Source organism: Silene latifolia, chromosome 11 (assembly GCF_048544455.1).
Source record: "Silene latifolia isolate original U9 population chromosome 11, ASM4854445v1, whole genome shotgun sequence".
Classification (NCBI taxonomy): domain Eukaryota; kingdom Viridiplantae; phylum Streptophyta; class Magnoliopsida; order Caryophyllales; family Caryophyllaceae; genus Silene; species Silene latifolia.
In genome coordinates this window covers 96,306,720-96,330,654 of record NC_133536.1, presented here as the reverse complement: position 1 = coordinate 96,330,654, position 23,935 = coordinate 96,306,720, and positions in this window count along the sequence as shown.

Here is a 23,935-nt window from a genome sequence, read left to right as displayed (position 1 = left end):
ATGCAAAGAATTTGCCAAATATGAAATAGCCAAACATAAAAAAATGGCAAATAAATGTTCTCAAAGAACAAATGCCACAAGAAATTGGGGGGAAAACAAAACAAAAGCAAACTACCATTGTGAAACTCAAAACATCTTGATCCCTTTTATCCATTGATCTTCTTTTTTGCATGGTGGAGAGGGGACGACCCTTCTTCTCGTCTAGGCAAGAGGGGGAATTTCGCGATCCTACAGTGTTTCTAACACCATAAAAGACTTGGCTCTTGACAAAAGCATTTAGCAATTGTGGACAAAGGTAACCTAGTTTAACACAATTTGGAGGTGACTTGTTTGTATGCTCTTGGACTTAGTAACCAGGAGAACCAATATCTATGATGGAGTGTGTACCCTAAAATTGCTTCCCTTGTAGATGAGTTCTGCCTCTTAGATGAGGAAAGTGGTTATTCTTTTGTAGATGCATCCATTACTTGTTTTGTGTGCTTAATGCTTGGATGTGTCGCCATTCTGGCAAGCCTCACCTTGCCTTGCAAGAAGGCATATTACCTCATGGATGTCTTGTTGTGAGTTTAAGGGGCGGAGTGAGACCCGCTAATTGTCTCACATGGGTTATATTATTATAGTTTAAATAAAGGTCTAGTTCTAGTCACCTCTTTACTCGGGACGAGTAAAGTTTCGGTTTGGGGATGTTTGCTGTGGCTCATTGTTAGAAATCTATATCTCATTACTTAACATATTCATATATGTGATGAATTAATTTAGTCATAAAATTAAACATTAGATCTTATGCATGTAAACATAAGTAAATATTAGAGAAAAATCATCATTCTTACATTGATATTTCGGATCAAAGGGCACAAGTAAGATCTCCTTCTTACTTCTTCTTGAGCACTCCTAAAATGGAAGACCAAAGGATTCAAGTATAAAATCCCTCCCAAGGAATAATACCCAAGGTAACCTCTAAATAAAATTAATATTATTGATACTATAACAATATTAATTTGAATAAAATTGACCCAAAATATTGTTTTTTTGGACTCTTAATTTTCGGTTAAGAGAAGGGAGAAAGAGGAAGAATTTTTATCTCTCTAAAACTCTAATTTTAGATGGTTAATGAATGAATAAATCACTAACATTTTATGTAGTGTATTAGGTAAAATAAAAGAGAAAACCCTTTGGTCTCTTTTACAAGAAAACCCGGGTAGGGTGGGGTGGAAGGGGTCAATGCATGAGCAAGGTGTTCTTCACAAGAGGCACTAGGTTTTCATGGCTTGGTTTAGGTAAAATGATTATGTTTTCCACTTAATTAATCAACATAATTTTTATCCTAAATCACCCCACTAATTCGGTCCATATAAGATAAAATGGACTCCATTTTATCTTTGTCAATTTGTCACATGTCATGTAAAATTGTTATGTATTTTTAACATATTAAAAATCAACGCATTAATAAAAATACGTCATGTACAAAATCGACTTAGTAATTCATAATTACTTGTACCAAAATAATTTACCAATTATAAATCACAACATCTTGTATTTATAATAATTATTCATTCAAATGCAATTGTTTCCTTAAACAATAATTTCATCTAAGTAATAAAACAATTCGATCACTTAGACCGTATCTTATTTAATCAAAATATAATGAGATATGTAAATATTACTTCCAAAATCGTCCGTCAATTTTTAAGTAATTTAATTAACCCGTATCGTCATACGATCAATTATATAATCAATTAAGAGTGTTACCCTTTAGGTATGACCTAAGGGGATCAACTGATCACCACCGTCGCACGACAGTAATGTCAAACTCTAGTCAGCCAATCATTACCGATATGTGTGGACCAGTTGATAGTAAAATATTACTTCCCAATTGTATTCTTAAAATGAGACTTAAACATGTGATCATCATGATCGACAGTTGTGATCGCATTATTGTCGGAGGACACATATTCCAACAATCTCCCACTTGTCCTCGATAAGTGTGCGTCACCAATTCTCTTGTCCTATTACTATCTCCCACTCAATGCAAGGTGTCTTTCAGGTCGTACTTGCAAGTGATCATATCGAGAGTGGTTTCCTCGATCTGGAGAATAACTGATTGACCGGATTTATCTACCATGGATATCTTCCGAGCGTGGCCATGCATTTCCAGTTCATTACTCCTCGAGTGGCCCTGAGATATTGTTATAACCCTGACAAGGGGTGGACAATTCCTATCGCACTTATTCCCTTCGACTAGCCACAGCCATCATAACCCAAAATATGCCCATTTGACCCCATTTACGAAGGTCGTAGTAACACAAATCAAAGTTAATCTGAAACTGTGCCATCTTAGGCGAACAGTCTTTAGTCAAAAGAATCGACTCATTAGAATACTATAGTAGCTCTCGCCATGACCAGGCTATATAAATTTGCCAGAACTCTATAAGCGGTCATAAGGCCCGACAAGGTGTTCCTAACAGTCTGCCTATGTGATCGACTAGTCATCACACATGACTCCATGGCACTTGAACTTGCCATCAATCGCATCACATTCTAGTCACTTCTAGACGTCACCTCATGTAAGTAACTATGGGCGAATACAATGCTAATCCGCGTTCACTTTAACGGGGTTCAATTGTCTCTAGAACCCGTTTGGATGTAACAAAGTATAAGGTGAGTTAATAATAACTCAAATGACAAATGTCGACATCACATTCGGATAGTCAGTACCGTATTACAACCTTGTGATGCATATCGTAAGTGTGTAAACACTAGTCGATTGCAATAGAAGTTTAACATACCATGTGTCCATGTGTTCAACCTTCTTTTATCGCATTTTCCTTTACATTCATGTTATCTCTCATAGCATGAACCTTACCAAGTACACATATAGGTTCCCAACCTCGGTTTGGGTTCTTTATCTTGAAAGAACTTTCTGGTTGTTTATCACACAACCAACGAATTTGTGGTGGATGATATGACTTGCACTGGTCAAGTACTCCACCCACTCACAATGTACTAGGTATATGTTTTGTAGAGTTTTGTAACAATTGTCAAGATGATTAGCCTAGCACTTCTCACAAGTCCTAGCATATTAGAAAATATTAGTTTTGAGTAACTTCTTACTTCAACTAAGTATCTTTCCAAACTTCTTATTTCTCCTTTTAGCTTGAAAAGCTTAGGATTTTCATAAATCCTTATGCGTGTTCGAACTTTAATATGTGTAACCTCTTGACACATAGCAGAGTGTTCTGTCCAACACTGAAATCGCTCATCGGTTTCTCCTCGAGAATTCATGACGATTCTTTTATGGCTTGCCAATGATTCATCATGCTCTTATGCATATGATTCATTATTAGACATGTGCATGATTATTCTAATGGCGGAAACATTAGTAACTTTTAATCATGTAATCAACCATTCTTAGGTTCAATGAACGACCATGACTGCTAATGGCAATTCCATTTTCATTGACATGAATAACCTACGTTTCTCGTTGATTCGATGTGTATATCTCAATACTTATCCAACATCTCATGATGTGATTGGATTCATCATAGTCCATCTTTATCCAGATTTGAAAACTCAAATACTTCTTTGTGAAAGAAAGTATTAGCTCGTCATTCTCAATGAGTAATGAGTTATAAACTTTTACAAGATGATTGCTCCCATTAAATTCCATGTCTTCACATGATAATTTCCAACCCCCACTTAATTCCACATGTTTCGTAATTGACTACTCAATCGAAACATTTCAAGAATTGAAATATATTTTGCTTTGCTAAGTTATTAAGATAAAACCATATATGTTCCCATCATATCCTTTCAAAATACCTATTTTGAAAAGGTTTCAATCTTAACCTTATGGAAAGAGATTTTTAATCTCTAACTCATTCATTTTATAATGATGCGTAGCAATGTCATTATTTAAATGTGAATTATATCTAATACACGTCCTTCTCAAAATACCCTTTTTCTGGAAGGAGGTTTAACCATTTCATTTTCATAATGAGGTTAAGTAATGACACTAGCATGGTTAACAATTAATTTAGCTCTTGTGGATATCGGCATATTATTGTTTGCAACTTTTAGTAATAAATCTCATTTATTTTCTAGGATGCAACTTTGTTTCATTTAGGCTCTTAAGTAAATATCAATATTGAAACTATTTGTCAAATTTCGCTCATAAACTAGTCAAATCTCTTGTTAAGACATTACATTAGTCATTCTTTTTCCAAAACTTTCTTTTGGTCTCCTCGTGTAGTTATCTTGAGAACATATTCTTTTGATTACTTCACTTGGTCTCTTTTGTCATGTAGATTTCATCTATTCGAGACCATAGATCTCATCTATTCGTGTATACTATCTGTATAGTTATACAAATCATTCTTTCTTGCGTAGATCTCAATTACACAAGTACACAAATTTTGCTTGTACTACTACAGATACAGTCAATAACAACGGGTAAAAACTGTTGTAAAAACAAAAAGCGGACGTTGTTAAAGCGGCCGTTGTAAAAGGTATTTACAACGGTTAGGTTATTTACTTAAACCGTTGTAGAAAGTATTCACCACGGTTAAAAGCCGTTGTTTTAGCGTGTAAGCCGTTGTGGAAAGTGTTTCAAAAATTTCGTGGGAATAATATAACAACGGTTCTTAGTTTAATAACCGTTGCTGTAACTTTCCCTCCAAAATTGTGAAGACTTTTAACAACGGGTATATGATACATTCCCGTTGTTGAAATTTGTAGTAACAACGGTTCTTAGTTTAAAACCCGTTGTTGTAACTTTCCCTCCAAAATTGTGAAGTCTTTTAACAACGGTTCTTCGTTTAAAACCTGTTGTTGAATATTATGCGCGGTATTTGTGAAAGGTATTCACAACGGTTTTGTTTTTAGTAACCGTTGTGAAAGGTCTTCACAACGGTTTTTTTTAGTAACCGTTTTTATTACGAACTCCTAATGTTTTTAAAAATTAAATTTATTTCATGCCATTCAAAACCTGCATATATCATCAAAGAACCATATACCAAAGACCAAAGATAAATCACAAATTTGGGTTCATCGAACTCAATAGATTCAATTCAACCACAACAGCAACATCATATATATATATATATATATATATATATATATATATATATATATATATATATATATATATATACTTACAAGGAGTTAAATTTACATGAACTAATCAACATTCCCTAACTTCAACAAAAAATTTACTAATAAGTGATCTAAACTCGAGTATCATGCATTTCTATTTTCTAAGATGTATTTGCTCAACATGTCCCTTACCTCGTCTATATCTACACTTGAGTACTGCTGAATCTCTGGTGACGGGTTGATTACATACTGCGGAAAAAACAAATTAAAGGCAAGACATTATTGTAACAACATCAAATACTGCATAGCAACATCAAAAAAGTAATAAACGTAACACATTATTAAATTACTAACCTTTTCTGGAATAAGGATATACCTTCGCCTAATAATCTCCAACATGAACCGACAAACGCAGTATCCACATTGTATGCTATCCGGCTGGCGAGGGGCCTATTATTACATATAACCAAACAGACGAGAGAAGGCTCACATCAGAATCTTGAACTTTAGGTATTGTATTAGTATTAAACACATATTTTTGCACTTAATGTATTGTATTTGACCACGTACCCCTGTTATCGTAATAAAATCAGGGCCATCATCAGAATCTTTAGTGGGTTGATCCTGCTCGTTAGCTCTTCTCTTCTCAAAGGCCCTTTTTTTTTAAAAAAAGAGCGGACACTCATTTTTTTAGGGACAAAAATGAGCTTTTTGCTATAAATAAAAATTGAAACTTAATGTTATTATAAATAAATCAGTATTATAAACTTACTTATTAATCAAGCGCTTAAAAGTCTCGCTTGGTGGATTATGTAAAGAGTCCAACCAAAAAACTTTCTTCTTTGTCGGCATGATGGCTGCTAGCACCCAATGAGTCCTACATCAAGAGACATCATCATTATTAACAAGTACATATATTAGTTATGAAAATGCAATTGTAGGGGGAAACGTAATATTAATTTGTTTATTACCCTTTTTCATTATAAGCGGCAAAAATCAGCTTCTTGGTTGTCGCCAATTGCTGAGCAATATAATCTACCCGTTCTTCGAACGAGAAATCCGGAATAAATAAAGATAAAACATAGGGGCACAGGAATCCGTATTGATCAGATGGAATCTTCTTCTCGGGGGTCACTCTCAATTTCAATATCCTACATTATTACGGCATTAATTCCGGTATTTAATTAAAACACTATCTAGTAGTCAAAATATTAGAATATGAAATTATTTATTAAGAAACTTACTTCATCGAAACAAATAGGTGTGCCACATCAATCTGGTCTAGGCCAGCCCAAATGGCTAGCATATCCCATGACATAAGTGCTTCGCGCTCAACCCCTAGAATATCCTCCTCGAGCGGAATAACTATCAATTGCTCGGTGGCTATGCGACGTCAAGCCTCCTCATGCAGTTTCCTCATCGTCGCCGTTCTTACTTTTTGCATGTAATCCTTCCCAGTATATTGTGTGGAGTTTAAACTCCTAACTTCTTTCAGGTCGGGGAAATAATGATTCTTTGATTTTGTGCTACTACCACCAGCCTACACATGTAGATAATTAAAATAATAAAAAATCCAAAGGTAACATATCCTAGTTGGAGTAATAAAAATAAAAGCGTACTTAACTAAATACCTCGTCAACCTGCTCTTTCAATGATGAGGTAGTAGTAGCAGGTATGACTGGGGACTTAGGCTTATCAGTCTTTTTTGTCCCCTACACAAAATTACCATGCATGTTTTTTAGAAATATAGACAAAATATAATTAAGGGAGCGAGGTTTTTAAAAAAATGGAGAAGTTAATTAAATACCTCATCAAGTTGTTGTCTGGACGAGGTAGTTGGCATGTCCAGGGACTTAGGCTTATCCGCCTTAGCCGGCTTTTCTGTTCCCTACACATACAAAAAATTTCCATGCTTTTTAGAAATACAGAAACAAAAAAAATTAAAGGGAGGTTTTCATAAAAATGGAGAAGTTAATTAAATACCTCATCAAGTCCCCGGACATTAGGCTTACCCGCCAAAGCCGGCTTTTTTGTTCCGTACAAAAAAAAAACATATAAATTTAACATATAAAAACATTCAACAATTAAAAATGTAACATATATATAAAGGTATTTCTTCTAACCCCAATCGCTTTCGAGGCGAGGCGGAGACGACCGAGCCAAGTAGATGTGAGTTTCGAGCCATTGGATCAAACTCCCAACCGCATCTCCCGAATGGTAATGTCGTCACGAATCGGGACAGCGATTGACGTTTTTCATGGCCTGGAAAGACCGTAGTTATCTCTACTTTTCTATGATTCGGCAAAAGTTTTTCGCCATGAACTACTACGATTCTATCGCGTGATTTGGTGTGCATTTCTACGAGACCCCGGCCAACACGCACATTTGGATTTTCGAATTTAGGGTCAGCAAGAATAACTACTACCCTCTTGTTTACGGCCTGAAGAATATACACATACATTATTATATCCCATAATTTAATAGAATTCATATAAATTTAACTAATTAAACACTTCATGTATGCATACCTTATCAAAACAGGAACCGACTTGAAGGGGATGTATCTTTGTTTTCCATCAGCCGTCTTCTCAAGTTGCATCTCCTTTTCGGACCCATTATTTACCTAATAAAATTAACCAATGGCACGATGTCGGAAGTTATAGCATTAGAGTTGGCGGGGAACACACCCCCGATCTTACCCAAAAAAAAAGAAAGAAAATAAAAATAAGGAAGTATTAGGTGGTACCGATCGGCTTTAGTAGTTACTGACTTGAAGCATTAGGTACCTGATCTTTCTGAATCTCGTTGACTGATACTTCCTTCTCAGCATGTATTGCCAAGGTAGTAGTGTTCTCGGCCTCTTGACCAATCTGTTGTATCTTATTACCCCCTTTACAAATGACACCCTCCATCATCTTCACTTCTTCTTCGGAAAGCTTGCCTCCAGCATTCAACTTTAGTAGTACGGATGCCATTAACTGAAGCTGTGTTCCAAGAATGTAATGTGTCAGCAATTTTTATCCCAACAATAACATGTGAATTGAACTTAAATGAAAATAATAGAATAAATGGTACCATGTCAGCCTTCTCAGACTTAGTCTTCCTTTTCTTCTTTATCGGGACAGTTGTCCCATAATATTTCGTTATTCCAACCTGTAACGGGACGCCCCTCAAACGACCTGGATGTTCGGGTCGGTCGATCGCTCTAGCAAGAACGTCATTACGACCACTGGGAGTGAATTTCCCTTCTTCTACCTCTTTCAATACGTTGTCCTATAATATATTAAATAAACTTCAAATTATATTTGTGACTAAAATAATAAAGTTAGTAATGAACTCGTCTTAATAAAATAATGCTTACTATGTTGGCCAACACTTCCTCATCATATTTGTCACTCGACCGGGATCCTTTAGGCGTGTGCCCTTCTTTATAAGTTACATGCCGATCCACCTCTTTCACTCCCTTTGCCACCTACACATTAACATGGTAACATTTATACATGTAAATGTGTATCAATGAAAGTCCAAGTGTGATTAAAAAAATAAAGTCTCACAGGGGAATAATGCATGCTACTAACGAGGTTCTCTTCTATCTTTCTGTAACCGCCTCGAGAACCATACCATTTCCCCTTCTTGCATGAAATGTTAGCGCGATTTCTTCTGCTAACAGCCTTCAAATAAATATATAAAAGCGCAAGTAGATGAGATAATAAAAAGATTATATAAAGGACTCATTAATTAAAAAAATGATAGGTAAATCGTTAAAAGGCGAGGATATTTAACCTGAAACTTCTCAGTAGTTCTCATCTTTTTGAAAAGATCCCATTGTTCCTGACTGATGGTGGGACACTTGTTTTCCGGTGGGGTCTTACGCATCTCCCCCGTTGCCTTGTCCACATACAACCAATCCCTAGCAACGTCGCACCTCCACTGCCTGTGGACATCCGCTGCCTTATGCATTAAATACTTATCATGGCTTTCATCGGGTATAATAAAGCCTTCCTTTACACGAGCCAAGTATAACTCCGCCAATTTTGGATTCAAACTTCTAACATCATCTAAATGGATAGGCACAAACTGTCTTGTGCAACATCCAATCCAACTGGAGAAATAACCCGCATTTGGACCAGTAGGGAAACCTTTCGAGCTCCATGTTATTTCCAACGGCTGTTTAGCGGCTATAGCTGCAAGGACTTTCTGGCACTTCGTAGCACCCCTCTCACCAGGCTTATTTTCCTCAGGCTTATTATTCTTTTGACTTCTTTTCCGTTTTTCACCCATGATAATCCTAAAACCCAAATATGAATGATATAGGAAATGAACAACTTAACAACGTACATGCAGAGTATTATCTAAAACCCTAAACCCTAATAGGAATGAAAATTTAAAACAACAGATTGAGCTTCTAAAATCCTAAACCCTAATAAGAGGAGTGAAGTAGATGATGCGGGATGATAAAGATAACAAAGAAGACGAAAAACAAACAGATGCATGAAAAAGAAAAAAGATGATCGTCTTAAAACCCTAATGACGAAACACAAATTAAAGTGAACATACCTGATGATGATGATGATAAAGAGAACGAGCAGGATAATAAGGGAAGGCAACGGAATCTGGGCGTCGGAAATTGGGCGACGGCCGGCAACGAGAATGTAAAAAGCGAGGAAGAGAGAAGAATTAACTCAGGATACCAACGGTTGAACTGGTGTTGTGTGTGTATGTGTTTGTAAATTAGTTTTTTATTAAGACAGACTATTGACAACGGGTTCTAAAAGGAAAACCGTTGTTATATGTTAATAACAACGGGCCAATATAAGTCAACCGTTGTCAAAACTTTATTACAACGGTTAAAATATACCCGTTGTAATATATTTTCACCAAATTTGCGCCAAAATGAAATATGTCAAAAAAATCAATGACAACGGGTAGGGATAATACAACCGTTGTTGAAAGTAATAACAACGGGTAATGTAACTATATATAACCGTTGTTGAAAGTATTAACAACGGGTAATTTAAATATAACCGTTGTTATTGTTGAACCTTTTTTTTTTTTAAAATTACTGTAATTCCATTACAGTCCAAACTCAGAATAATATATACATACATCTTTAATAAAGATAAGCACCATATCTTTGCAACATTATTCAAGAATTTCAACACCAAAGATCCACATCTAATAATAAGATCAAGAACATAAGACAACACCAAAGATGCATGCATACTGCATATCTAAGCTACAGGATTTACCATGCCATGCAAATTTGGGAATTTTTATTTAACAATGACCATTATTGATTTACCAATAAATTAAACCATCAAATTATTGGTCTGAAAATGACTCAAAATGTTGGTCATCCATATCACTGTGTCCTGATGAACTATCTCAGGATCGGGGACGTTTCTTGGATGTCATAGTTTCTTCGTTAACCCAAATACCTTCACCATGGTCATCACGCATATAGATGCTTTCAGTGTCCTCATGATCAGTGTCAACATCGTCGAAATAAGATACAGTGGTAGAGTGATCCATTCCCTCAAAAACGACATCCCGATCATCATCACCATTATCGGATGGACTACTCCTTCTACTCCTTATAGACAAGACAAACAGACCACTTCTTATCCATAGGATCGGTGACATAGAACACTTGTTTAGCTTGGGATGCCATTATGAAAGGATCATCCTTATTATTGCCAACCTTACCCAGATTGACCAACGTAAATCCCATCTTATCCTTTCGGACACAATGGATGTTGTTATCAACCCAGTTACATCGAAACAAAGGCATGGTGAAATCAATGTAATCTAGTACCAATATTTCTTGAATAACACCATAATAAAGGCATTTTCCACAAATAGGCTTTTTATCTTTTGAAGTAGCAAAGTGCATTGCCTCAAATTCAGAACTCACACCACTATTTTGCATTGTGCTCAACTCATCTTGCTCGCGGGTGTAAAAAGTATATCCATTAATGGCAAAACTGTTGTAAAAGGTGACCCTGACATTTGGACCTAAACCAAGACGTAGTAACCTAGGAGAGATGTCATCACCAGTTTGATCCGTACACTCTAAGACAATATTCCTAAACCACTCTGCAAACGTCTTCGTATGCTCGTTCGCAATCCACTTCTCGGTCTTGTTTGGGTGATCGTATTTGAGCTCATCTTTGTGTTGTTGAATATAAGGTTGCACCTCATCTTCGTTGTTTAGCACATACGTGTGTGCTAAATGTAACATTTCACGTGTCACAATTTTTTCAACCCGGCCCCTAATACCTTTTCCGGTCATCCAGTCACTATGACGATTCTTAGGAACGCCAATCAACTCCTCAGGGGAGAGATGAGCGTAACAATATGAAAGAGCTTCGTCTAAAATAGCGCGTTCAAAGAATACAACCTTCCTGGACGATACCGATTAGATGTATAGTCCTTGTAGACTTTCATCAATCTTTCGAAAGGATACTGGTATCTCAAGTACACGGGCCCAAGGTACAAAATCTCCCTAACCAAGTGAATGGTCAGATGAATCATGATAGTGAAGAAAGAGGGTGGAAAATACATTTCCAACTAACAAAGAGAGGTTACAACGAGGTCCTGCAATGAATCCGCGTCATTGGGATCAATGACTTTCTCGCATATGGACTGGAAGAAGAGACAGAATCTAGTTATAGCATATCTTACCTTTTCAGGTAAAATGGAACGAATAGCCACAGGTAGTAATTGTTGCATCAAAGTGTGACAATCATGTGACTTTAACCCGGTGAGTTTTAGGTCTTGCATCGACACTAGGCTTTTGATGTTCGATGAATAACCATGTGGCACTTTAATTCCATTCAAGCATGCACAAAACTCTTTTTCTCATTCCGTGAAAGGGTATAAGTCACTGGCGGTAAAAATGTACGATTACCTCTCTTCTGTGGTGCCAACTCTAGTCTAATACCCATCATTTTCATATCTTCCCTAGCTGCGACGTTATCCTTTGTTTTACCAGAACATTCGAAGGGTATTGATAATATTATCACAGACATTTTTCTCAATGTGCATGAAATCGAGGCAATGCCGACCTCCAGTCGTGCCAATATGGAAGTTTATCAAAAAATATGGATCTTTTCTTATACCCATGAGTAGACAATTTAGAGCCGCTCTTCTTCCCATAATCTATCTCAATATGCTTTACTTTCTGATAAACTTCATGCCCACTCAAAATTCTAGGAGGTTGACGAAGTTCTTGTCTTCCATTGAATGTTTTCTGCATCTTGCGATAACAATGGTCATGATACAAGAACCTCTTATTTCCCATATACACATACTTACGAGAAGACTTCAAGTATTCAGACTCGATATCCTCCCCACACAATGGACAAGCCTCTTTCCCATGAACTGTGTGCCCAGAAAGGTCGCCATAAGCCGGATAGTCAGTTATTGTACACAATAACATCGCTCTCAAATTGAAAGTTTCGTTCTTATATGCATCAAATACTTCTATCCCACTATCTCACAACAATCGCAAGTCATCTAGAAGAGGTTCCAAATATATATCTATATCATTTCCAGGTTGTTTAGGACCGAAAATTAACAACGACAACATCAAATACTTTCTTTTCATGCACACATATGGAGGTAAGTTATAAATAGCCAACACTACTGGCCAAGTACTATGTTGGCTACTCATGTTTCCGTGTGGGTTCATTCCATCAGTGGACAGCGCTAGACGTAAGTTTCTAGGTTCATTGCCGAACTCGGGATACTTAGCGTCGAACGATTTCCATTGCATACCATCTGCCGGGTGTCTTAGCTTTCCATCATTTATTCTTCCTGTTTCATGCCAAGTTAACATTTTTGAATCATCGGGATTCGCATAAATCCTTATGACTCTTGATATCAATGGAAAATACCACAACACCTTAGCCGGGATCCCTTCCTTATCCTTATAACGCCACAACAAACATTTAGGGCAATTGGTTAAGTTTTGATATAATTTCCGATACAATATGCAATCATTTGGACATGCATGTATTTTCTCATATTTATACCCACTCCTCTTATTAGTTTTTTCGCCTCATATGTCTTAACAGGTAGAACATTACCATCAGGAAGCAACTCCTTTATCAAGGCTAAAAAACTAGTGAAACACGTGTCACTCACCCCATTTGCCCCCTTGATATTATACAACTTCACCACAGCCGACATTTTTGTGAACTTACAACCAGGATACAAAGGTGCTTCAGACTCACACAACTTCTCATACATGTTGTTAAGGTCATCCCAATTACTAGTGTCATCACCTACATCTTCAAAAGCAATCGACTCATCATCATTCTCTTCATTATCTATAGACCCAACATTCAACTTCTCTACTTCCAACTCTTCCAACTCAAAAACTCGGCAAACTCGGGATCATCGCTTAGCCTTTCGTGTACCTCAACATCATCTTCTTCCGAGTTATTCTCTTCCTCTAATGATTCCCCATGAAAAATCCAACGTGTATAGGATCGACTAAATCTCCACTTTTCTAGGTGTATTTTAACGTCCGGAAAAGCCATATAGCTAATATTACCACATCTTTCACAAGGACATGCAATACTAGAAGAACCTTTCAAATTGTTCAAAACGAATTCATAAAATTCAGCTAAACCATCCTTGTAGGTGCGGTCACTCATATTTGCATCAATCATCCAAGTTCAAGTCATTATTCTACATTCGTAATAATAGGCAACTAATTCAGAAAATACAATAATAGGCAAACAAATAAACGAAATTCAGGAAAGCAATTAAGCTAAATTATCAACAAATTAGATAATAACCCAAAAAATCCTATATCTATAAGCGTTGCTAAGAAACATATATATACCTGATTGATAAACACAATGAGGGAGAGAAGACGGTACGGTGACAACAGTGACGGAGATGAAGACAGAGAGTCGATCAGGGAGGAATGGAGGATGATATAGTAGCAGTACGACGTATTAGCTTGTGTTTGTGTTTTGTAGCGTATAGCAGAATAAAGAAATATGTTGTTCATTCTTAAGATTTTCATAACATTAATAACAACGGTTATTCAGTCTGAAACCGTTGTTTAAAAGTATTAAAAACGGGTTCTAATATAACCGTTGTGATTACTTTTCATAATTTTGCGCCAAATTATTAACAACGGTTAAAATTTATTACAGATTCAACCGTTATTAATGTTTATATTAACAACGGTTTTTCATGTATAACCCGTTGTTAAAACCAATAACAACGGTTAACAACACAAAACCGTTGTAATTAATTTTGGTAAAGTTCGCGGCATAAATTCTACAACGTGTTTTGATGATTTTCGTGAATAAGCGTTGTTAAAGGGCCGTTGTAGTTGCCTGTATTTGTAGTAGTGTTGGTGTTCTTTGTGTCTTCATTTTCTCCCACTCTATCTTTAGAATGAATACACTAGATATTCAAAGATAGCATATGAGACACAAATAATGATTTTTGAAGTATAAGGAGGACTATCTCATAGGTTGACTAATTGTTTTAGATTTGATAAGTGTACTTGGTGATTAACATTCCTTTAAGAGAGTTCATTAACTCAATATCACTTTATAATTGATCATACACAAGCCTTAAGCTTGTGGACATATAATGAATCCCATCATTATAGTTGTCCATTAGATCACTTTAAGTGAATGATCATATGTTTCTATGAGCAAGCATATAAAGACGAATTCTTAGAACAAGGATAAAATACGATAGAACGGGTGACTTGGGTTGCAAACCAAGCCACCATAATCCAAAATACAACAATTGTTTTAGAAAGGATCAAACATTTCCATGTCGAACACGGAAATCAAAAAGTTCTAAAAATCCGAAACATAAATTAAAATAAGACAATAAAAAAAGCCAAGCTTCATGGAAGCTACTCCTAGCTTCTTGATGGTTTCTCAAGCTTGCTTTTCTTTTCCTTTGTCCTTGCTTGGTGGAGGCCCTATTTACAATAAAAAGGGGATACATTATCACAACTTTGTATCACAATACCATAGTTGAATTAGAAACATAAAAGAAAGGATAGTCATTAACCTACTGGAGTGATCTTTCCAGCTTTAATGTCACCAAGATATTTGGAACAATTTCTTTTCCAATGTCCAACACCATTACAATAATGGCATTGATCAAGAGGACCCTTCTTGATTTTGGAAGTGCTAGCTTCATAAGTCTTAGCCTTGGTGAAAGTGGGAGCTTGCTTCTTACCCTTCTTCCCATTCTTCTTGAATTTCCCCTTGTTCTTGGTGCTTATGTTAAGCACATCTTTAGGCGGGTTAACATTTAACCCCATGTCTCTTTCGGCTTGCACAAGCAACTTGTGCAATTCTTCAAGAGACACGTCCTTGTCTTGCATGTTAAAATTCACCCGGAATTGAACATATGCCTTGACTTTGGATAAGGAGTGTAGAATCCTATCTACAATGAGCTCTTTGGGGATTTCAACCTTTTGAATCTTCAAAGTCTCGACTAGCTCCATTAATTTGAGCACGTGAGGGCTAACCTTTTGGCCCTCTTTAAAGTCGAGATCAAAGAATGCCGCGGCCGCCTCATATTGGACGATCCGCGGAGTTTGTGAAAACATTGTCACAAGCTTGGAATAGATTTCATTAGCGGTGCCCCTCTTAAAGGCTCTCCTTTGGAGATCCGCCTCCATCGCAAAGATCAACACATTTTTCATTGCGGCGGACTCCTTGTGGTAAGCCTCATATGCTTCCCTAGTAGCGGCACTCGACCTAGCATTAGGTTCGGGTGGAGAGGCCTCGGTGAGGTAACGAAGAGGTAACGAAGCTTGTCGTCACCTTGGGCAGCTAATTTGAGTTGGGCATCCCAATCGGAGAAATTTGACCCATTCTTTTCAAGTTTACAACGATCCATGAAGGATCGGAGCCATGAAGCATTAGCGAGAGGTGTGGCGTTGGTGTTTGGAGTGGCCATTTGTTATGAGAAATAGATGTGATCTACAAAACGTAAATTGAAGGAATAAAACATATGTCGTTTTCAAAATAATAACACTCGTAAAAATTTAATTTAAACAAGTTTTATTGCATTTATCTAGTGACCTCTACCCAACTTGATAAATGATTCCAAGACCCAAATTCATATTAACTTAGGGCACGGTGTGCCGAAATACCCTTTATCAATATAACTTGGTGGATTAACCTTTTAATCGATTCTACTTTTAGAACACTTTGTTGATAAAATTACATTAATATTTATCTCTAGCCCGAAACACATCCGGAAATAGTCGTGAATACTTTCGTTGAGTTCAACCCAAATTTCGAATAAATGTGTCCATGATCCAGACTCATATCAACTTAGGGCACGGTGTGCCGAAATACCCCTTATTAATATAAATTCGGCGGATAGACATTTATCACCCACTTCCCCTACGTAACAAGGTTTGTACCCCGGTGTGGCTGAGTGCACTCCGTCACGAAATAGGTTTTCATGGTTTCTACTTTTTGGTAAGGCTAAGTCTCAATTGTTTATTTTTAGCGAGAGGTCATGTCAATTTATTATCTATCACGTTTTAAGTGAACTAAAGCGGTGAACTACAATAATTATAATTGACACGGTCGATAAACTCGATTAAAATGACAATGCATGTTTTAGTTATGGCGATTTAGCGATGCATGCAACATATAAATAAAATGCAAAACAAAACATAGAATCCTAGTATGGCCTTCCTAAAATAGAAAATCTAAGTAATTATTACATATTCGGAAACCAACTCCATTGGTCCCTTGAACTTCGGTTTTGGCACACATCTCGAGGTAACACCGTCTTGATGTATCGCCTTCTTGAGTGGCACCGTCTTCAAGGAACTCTGGAATAAATAAATTACATAACAAATTACATAATTTCCTATTATACATTTGTAATTAAAATAAAATAAATCTATTAAATTACAAAACAGTGATACGAGATCACAATAAATTACAACCGAATCGATATTCCCATACATTTCGGGTAATACCAATTAAAAACTAAGGCCATACTAAGTAAAAATTACATAATTCAAAAATTATATAAAATAAAATTATGACAATCATAAATAAAATGCAGCATTATAATATGTATGAACATGCCCAATTTAATGCTAAATCGCCTTTAAGGAGCCAATATCGTATATTAAACGGTTTTTACGGATTTGCGTGATTCAACCTTTTAAAATCACAATAAATTACATAAAATCATATTTATGCACAAGTTAATTAACCTAACCAACTTAGGACTCAAAATTAGTCTCCACTAACATATTGACAATAATTAACTTATATTTCTTAAAATTTGTTCATTAATGGACTCAAAGTTACAATAAAATGCCATAAACTCCAAATAAATCATAAAAATTTCAAATAAATTTAAAATTTGAAATTTAAACTCATAAACATTCTGGAAAAAAAACCATGACACTCATAATGTCCAAAAACTTAGGTTAAAATTTTGAAATTTAACGGAAAAAACATGAGAAAAAATATATTTATCAACTTTTCAATTTTAGATCTGAAATATATGATAAAATGCAACATGTGACGTTTTTCCTTAGTCATGAAGTATGTTTTAGCAATTATTCACTTATTAAAGTCACTATTTATGTTATTTTTCATCAAAAATTCATAAATCATGAATAAAGACTTCATTATAGCCTATTAGTTTACAAACATCTTGTAAATTTTCATGTGACAACATACTAAATTTCTATGACCAGTTTCGAAATATTTCTCATATTAACCTATTTTTCATTTAAATTCGATTTTTATCATGAAAAATCCATATTTCGAGCATAAGAACTCCAAAAATTATGAAAATTTACAGGTCATCTAAAAATAATATATGTGAAAACATATCCAAAAACCACTGAAAAATTCGAAATTTAGCTAATTTTAGTCCGAAAATGACATTTTTATCATAAAATCACATTTTAATGCCATTTTTATATAAAATGAACAATAAAAATCCATAAATTAACCAAAATATCCTAAATACATTTTAGGATCCGAAACTTTAACATGCATAATTGATTTCGTGATATATCATAATAAGCACAAATTTATAAGTTTTATATGTTAATCGTATAACTCAGAAAAACTATAACCGATTTGCATGCAAACAACCTAAGGCTCTTGATACTGCTTGTTAGAAATCTATATCTCATTACTTAACATATTCATATATGTGATGAATTAATTTAGTCATAAAATTAAACATTAGATCTTATGCATGCAAACATAAGTAAATATTAGAGAAAAATCATCATTCTTACATTGATATTTCGGATCAAAGGGCACAAGTAAGATCTCCTTCTTACTTGTTCTTGAGCACTCCTAAAATGGAAGAACAAAGGATTCAAGTATAGAATCCCTCCCAAGGAATAATACCCAAGGTAACCTCTAAATAAAATTAATATTATTGATACTAGAACAATATTAATTTGAATAAAATTGACCCAAAATATTGTTTTTTTGGACTCTTAATTTTCGGTTAAGAGAAGGGAGAAAGAGGAAGAATTTTTATCTCTCTAAAACTCTATTTTAGATGGTTAATGAATGAATAAATCACTAACATTTTATGTAGTGTATTAGGTAAAATAAAAGAGAAAATCCTTTGGTCTCTTTTACTAGAAAAACCGGGTAGGGTCGGGTGGAAGGGGCCAATGCATGAGCAAGGTGTTCTTCACAAGAGGCACTAGGTTTGCATGGCTAGGTTTAGGTAAAATGATTATGTTTTCCACTTAATTAATCAACATAATTTTTATCCTAAATCACCCCACTAATTCGGTCCATATAAGATAAAATGGACTCCATTTTATCTTTGTCAATTTGTCAATTTGTCACATGTCATATGTCATGTAAAATTGTTATGTATTTTTAACATATTAAAAATCAACGCATTAATAAAAATACGTCATGTACAAAATCGACTTAGTAATTCATAATTACTTGTACCAAAATAATTTACCAATTATAAATCACAACATCTTGTATTTATAATAATTATTCATTCAAATGCAATTGTTTCCTTAAACAATAATTTCATCTGAGTAATAAAACAATTCGATCACTTAGACCGTATCTTATTTAATCAAATTATAATGAGATACGTAAATATTACTTCCAAAATCGTCCGTCAATTTTTAAGTAATTTAATTAACCCGTATCGTCATACGATCAATTAAATAATCAATTAAGAGTGTTACCCTTTAGGTATGACCTAGAGGATCAACTGATCACCACCGTCGCACGACAGTAATGTCAAACTCTAGTCAGCCAATCATTACCGATATGTGTGGACCAGTTGACACTAAAATATTACTTCCCAATTGTATTCTTAAAATAAGACTTAAACATGTGATCATCATGATCGACAGTTGTGATCGCATTTTTGTCGGAGGACACATATTCCAACACTCATATTTATGCACATTTAGTCCCCTAATTTAACTTAATTTTGCATACTAATATAGCATTTCATGGCCATTTTATCCGTCAAATCCTTTCTATTTTGCTTTCCTAGTGCATTTTATATATCTTATAGGAAAGGAGATAATGAGGCGGAATTCCCGTCTCTCGCACATATTTGGAAGCTTGTTGATGATCTTGGATGGACTAGTATGGAGAGGAGGCAAGAATGATGACCAAGGATGTGAAATAAAGAGTATATAGAAGGATCATAGGCCTAAAAGCAAGAAAAAGAGATACAACAGCTCAACCCGCTTAAGTCAAGCTCAAGTAGAGCGAGTTACAGCTCAACCCGCTCGAGTTGAAGCTCAGGACGCGCGATTTTCACTCGGGTCGAGCGGATTCTTAGGCAGTCATGGGGGAGGAACTCTGTCCCAGGATCCGGGTGTCCTGAGCTCAGGACGAGCGTCCCCAAGCTCAGGACGGGCTTCCCCAAGCCAGGATGAGCGGATTGTTATACAGCAAGCTTTTCTTTGCAATGGGGACACGCGTGTCCCTGGGGACCTGCTACTCAGCTCGCGTGTGTCCCTACGGGACTTGCAAATCGTCAAACATCTCTTAGGGTCTTAATCGTCATTTAAGCCCTTTGTAACCCTAATTCTTGTACTTAGTTTTTAGTATAAATACCCCATTGTATTACCTAGCTAATTACCAATTGTCTCTTAGATAAAAACCTTCCTTACATTAGATTAGGAGTAGATTAAAATAGATTATGCTTTAATCTTTTCACAAAATTACACATTAATCTTTCCTTAATTATTGTTCAAGCATCCTTATTTATTATTGGGTAATTGAAGATTAATTGGGTTATGATTGGAGAATTGACAACTCTTTATCAATCAATCAAGTTTTCTTCTATTATTCTTTCCGTTCCATTTGTTCATCTTAAGTTTGGTATAATTTCTTTACCCTTTACTCTTTATTGCTTATTTCTTCACTCTTTTGTCATGTTTATACTTGTTGTGATAATTGACACCACTGATAACTTGTCTTCCATGATAATGAGTGAACAGTTACTTAAATAGGATTAGTGGGGGATTAAGGGAGTTAATCATGGGATAGATATATGCTTAATGAGTTCATATGAATGCTTGCTTATTGTTCTTCAACTTATGCACATATCATGTTTGATGAAATGCTTGATTGACAACCTAGCATATTTTGTTACTCTTTCAACAAAGCTTGTAAGATATAAACCAACTCAAGCCTTGTTAGACCTTGCATATAGTTGAAATAGGGAAAACCCAAGTCGACTTGTAGGTGTTGTAAAGTCTTAACCGACTCTGCTCTGAGACGTAAGTTTCCCTAGGAATTGGTTTAATATGCATGTAGTTTAAATGGAAGGACTTAGTTGATTGTAGGTGTTGTAAAGTCGTGAATAACTCGGCTCCGGGACCCAAATCTTCCTATGAATTATAAGACATGAATTAACTCAATTTCAACAATAATAATTGCTTGCATCCACAAAACTCATTTATGCTATCTTACCATGATTCCCTTATGATCCCATGACATCCTAGTATCTTTATCATTTGTTTACATCTTTCATTTTATTGCTTACTTTTAATTTCTTTCATTAGTTTAGAATCTTCAAACCCAAATCAATTGTGACACCCTAAGTGCAACTACAATTAGATTGAACAATACAAATACCCCCGTCCTTTGGGTTCGACCCCGACTTGCTTGCTATGCTAGTAGTTGGGTATAAATGTGTTTGAGAGCGAACAACGACACACTCATCATCGATCGAGTAAGTGTGACACCCCCATACTCCAAGTGCCTTACCAACGCCACCATCTCGGTTACCCGAGGCAATGATAATCAAATGACAATAACGAAACATATTTAAATGATAGTAAAGTTTAGGTCATACAACGAAATTCCAAAAACTGTAAAAAGGAATACAACTGATCTCCAAAAACCAAAGTACTCAAACAACTAAGTAAAACATAGCGGAAGACTCTAAGACCGGTGGTGACTCCATCCCAACTATCCCTCGCATAAGCCATTATACCTGCTCAACAACTGCTCACCATCCTCGAATGGATCACCACAGTTTTTAAAACAATTAACGGGGTCAGTACTGATTACATAAAACAAATGCCACAATGAAAACAATATCACAAACAACTCAAACAGCTCAAACCAAACTCCACAACTCCATCTCTAACACCACACATCTGACTACATACTAAAGTGTGTAGCCCTGCCAGAGTACCCATCGCAACAAGTACTCCTCGCCGCCAGTGGGGGACCGTTGCCGTTCCCACCTAAGCCCCGCTCATCTCCATCGAGCGATAAACCCAAGTTCATTAATGTGCACATCCCTTCTGTGGCGGGTTCCACAGAAGACGAATCAAGGGCGTGAAGCCACTCTCGTAAGTGATTCCACTCAGCCAGGGACGCACCCCGAAGATCACAAACAATCATACAATCAATCAACAAGATACTATCAACAATCACCAAAATCAATCCAACATAACGATTAACCAATAATCACCACAATCAATTACCAATACAATATGTAGCCAATACTGAGAAGGGAAACCCTACCTGAAATGCAAACACCACAGACGGTCTTAGCAGCTAATCAGAATCTTTCCTCAACGAAACCTCCTCCAATAACACACATACATATAATTACTACCACATTCATACAATCACCCAAAACCCCCAATATCACCCAATTAGGGTTTAACCAAGCTTAACAAAACATTATACAAATTATATAAAAAGCTTACCCTCGACATAAGGATCACAACGGCGTAAAGAACAAGATAATCCGACACTCCTAGCCCTAGGGATTTGTTAACAATGCGATGCAAACAACTTACGTAACTCCTCTTCTTCTCAAATAGGTTTTAGAATTGTTAAAAGGGATTATGAAAAGTGACGGTCATCTTTTTTATACTAATCTTGCATCATTAACAAAACCCGTCAAACTCAACCCATTAAACTCACTTACTCGATCGAGTAAGTGACTTACTCGATCGAGTGCCCCTTACTCGATCAAGTCACCAACTTACTCGATTGAGTACCCTACAGGCAGACTACTGTTTTGCGTAAAAAGCTACTTACTCGACAGAGTAAGCCCCACTCGATAGAGTACCCAAAGACACATAAAACCGTAGTATTACAGTCTTCCCTCCTTAAAAAGAACTTCGTCCCCGATGTTCAAACCACAAACAAAACAAAACACACAAACATCACCCCGACACAACAACATAACCCAAACTCAACACAAACTCAAAACACACCTCCCAAAACAAAACTCAACCCGACTCTAGACAACTACTAACTGTACTAAAACCAACATAAAACATGCAAAAACTTGCAAAAACTCTATGCGACCATCTCCTACCCCCCAAAAGAAACAAGGTTACGTCCCCGTAACCACACATACCTGACCAAAAAGAGACGGATGCCGCTCCCTCATAGCCTCCGCCGCCTCCCAAGTAGCCTCCTCAACCTCATGGTTAGACTAAAGAACCTTAAGCAACACCAAGTGCCTTACCAGGACCACTTAAGGTATGAGAACGCCACCATCTCGGTTACCCGAGGCAATGATAATCAAATGACAATAACGAAACGTATTTAAATGATAGTAAAGTTAAGGGCATACAACGAAATCCCAAAAACTTTCAAAAGGAATACAACTGTTCTCCAAAAACCAAAGTACTCAAACAACTAAGTAAAACACAGCGGAACACTCTAAGACCGGTGGTGACTCCATCCCAGCTATCCCTCGCATAAGCCATTATACTTGCTAAACAATTGCTCACCTTCCCCGAATGGATCACCACAGTTTTTAAAACAATTAACGGGGTCAGTACTGATTACATAAAACAAATGCCACAATGAAAACAATATCACAAACAGCTCAAACAGCTCAAACCAAACTCCACAAGTCCATCTCTAACACCACACATGTGACTACACACTAAAGTGTGTAGCCCTGCCAGAGTACCCATCGCAACAAGTACTCCTCGCCGCCAGTGGGGCACCGCAGCCGTTGCCAACTAAGCCCCGCTCATCTCCATCGAGCGATAAACCCAAGTTCATTAATGTGCACATCCCTTCTGTGGCGGGTTCCATAGAAGGCGAATCAAGGGCGTGAAGCCACTCCTGCAAGTGACTCCACTCAGCCAGGAACGCACGCCGAAGATCACAGACAGTCATACAATCAATAATCAAGATACTATCAACAATCACCAAAACCAATCCAACATAACGATTAACCAACAATCACCACAATCAATTACCAATACAATATGTAGCCAATACTGAGTAGGGAAACCTACCTGAAATGCAAACACCACAGACGGTCTTAGCAGCTAATCAGAATCTTTCCTCAATGAAAC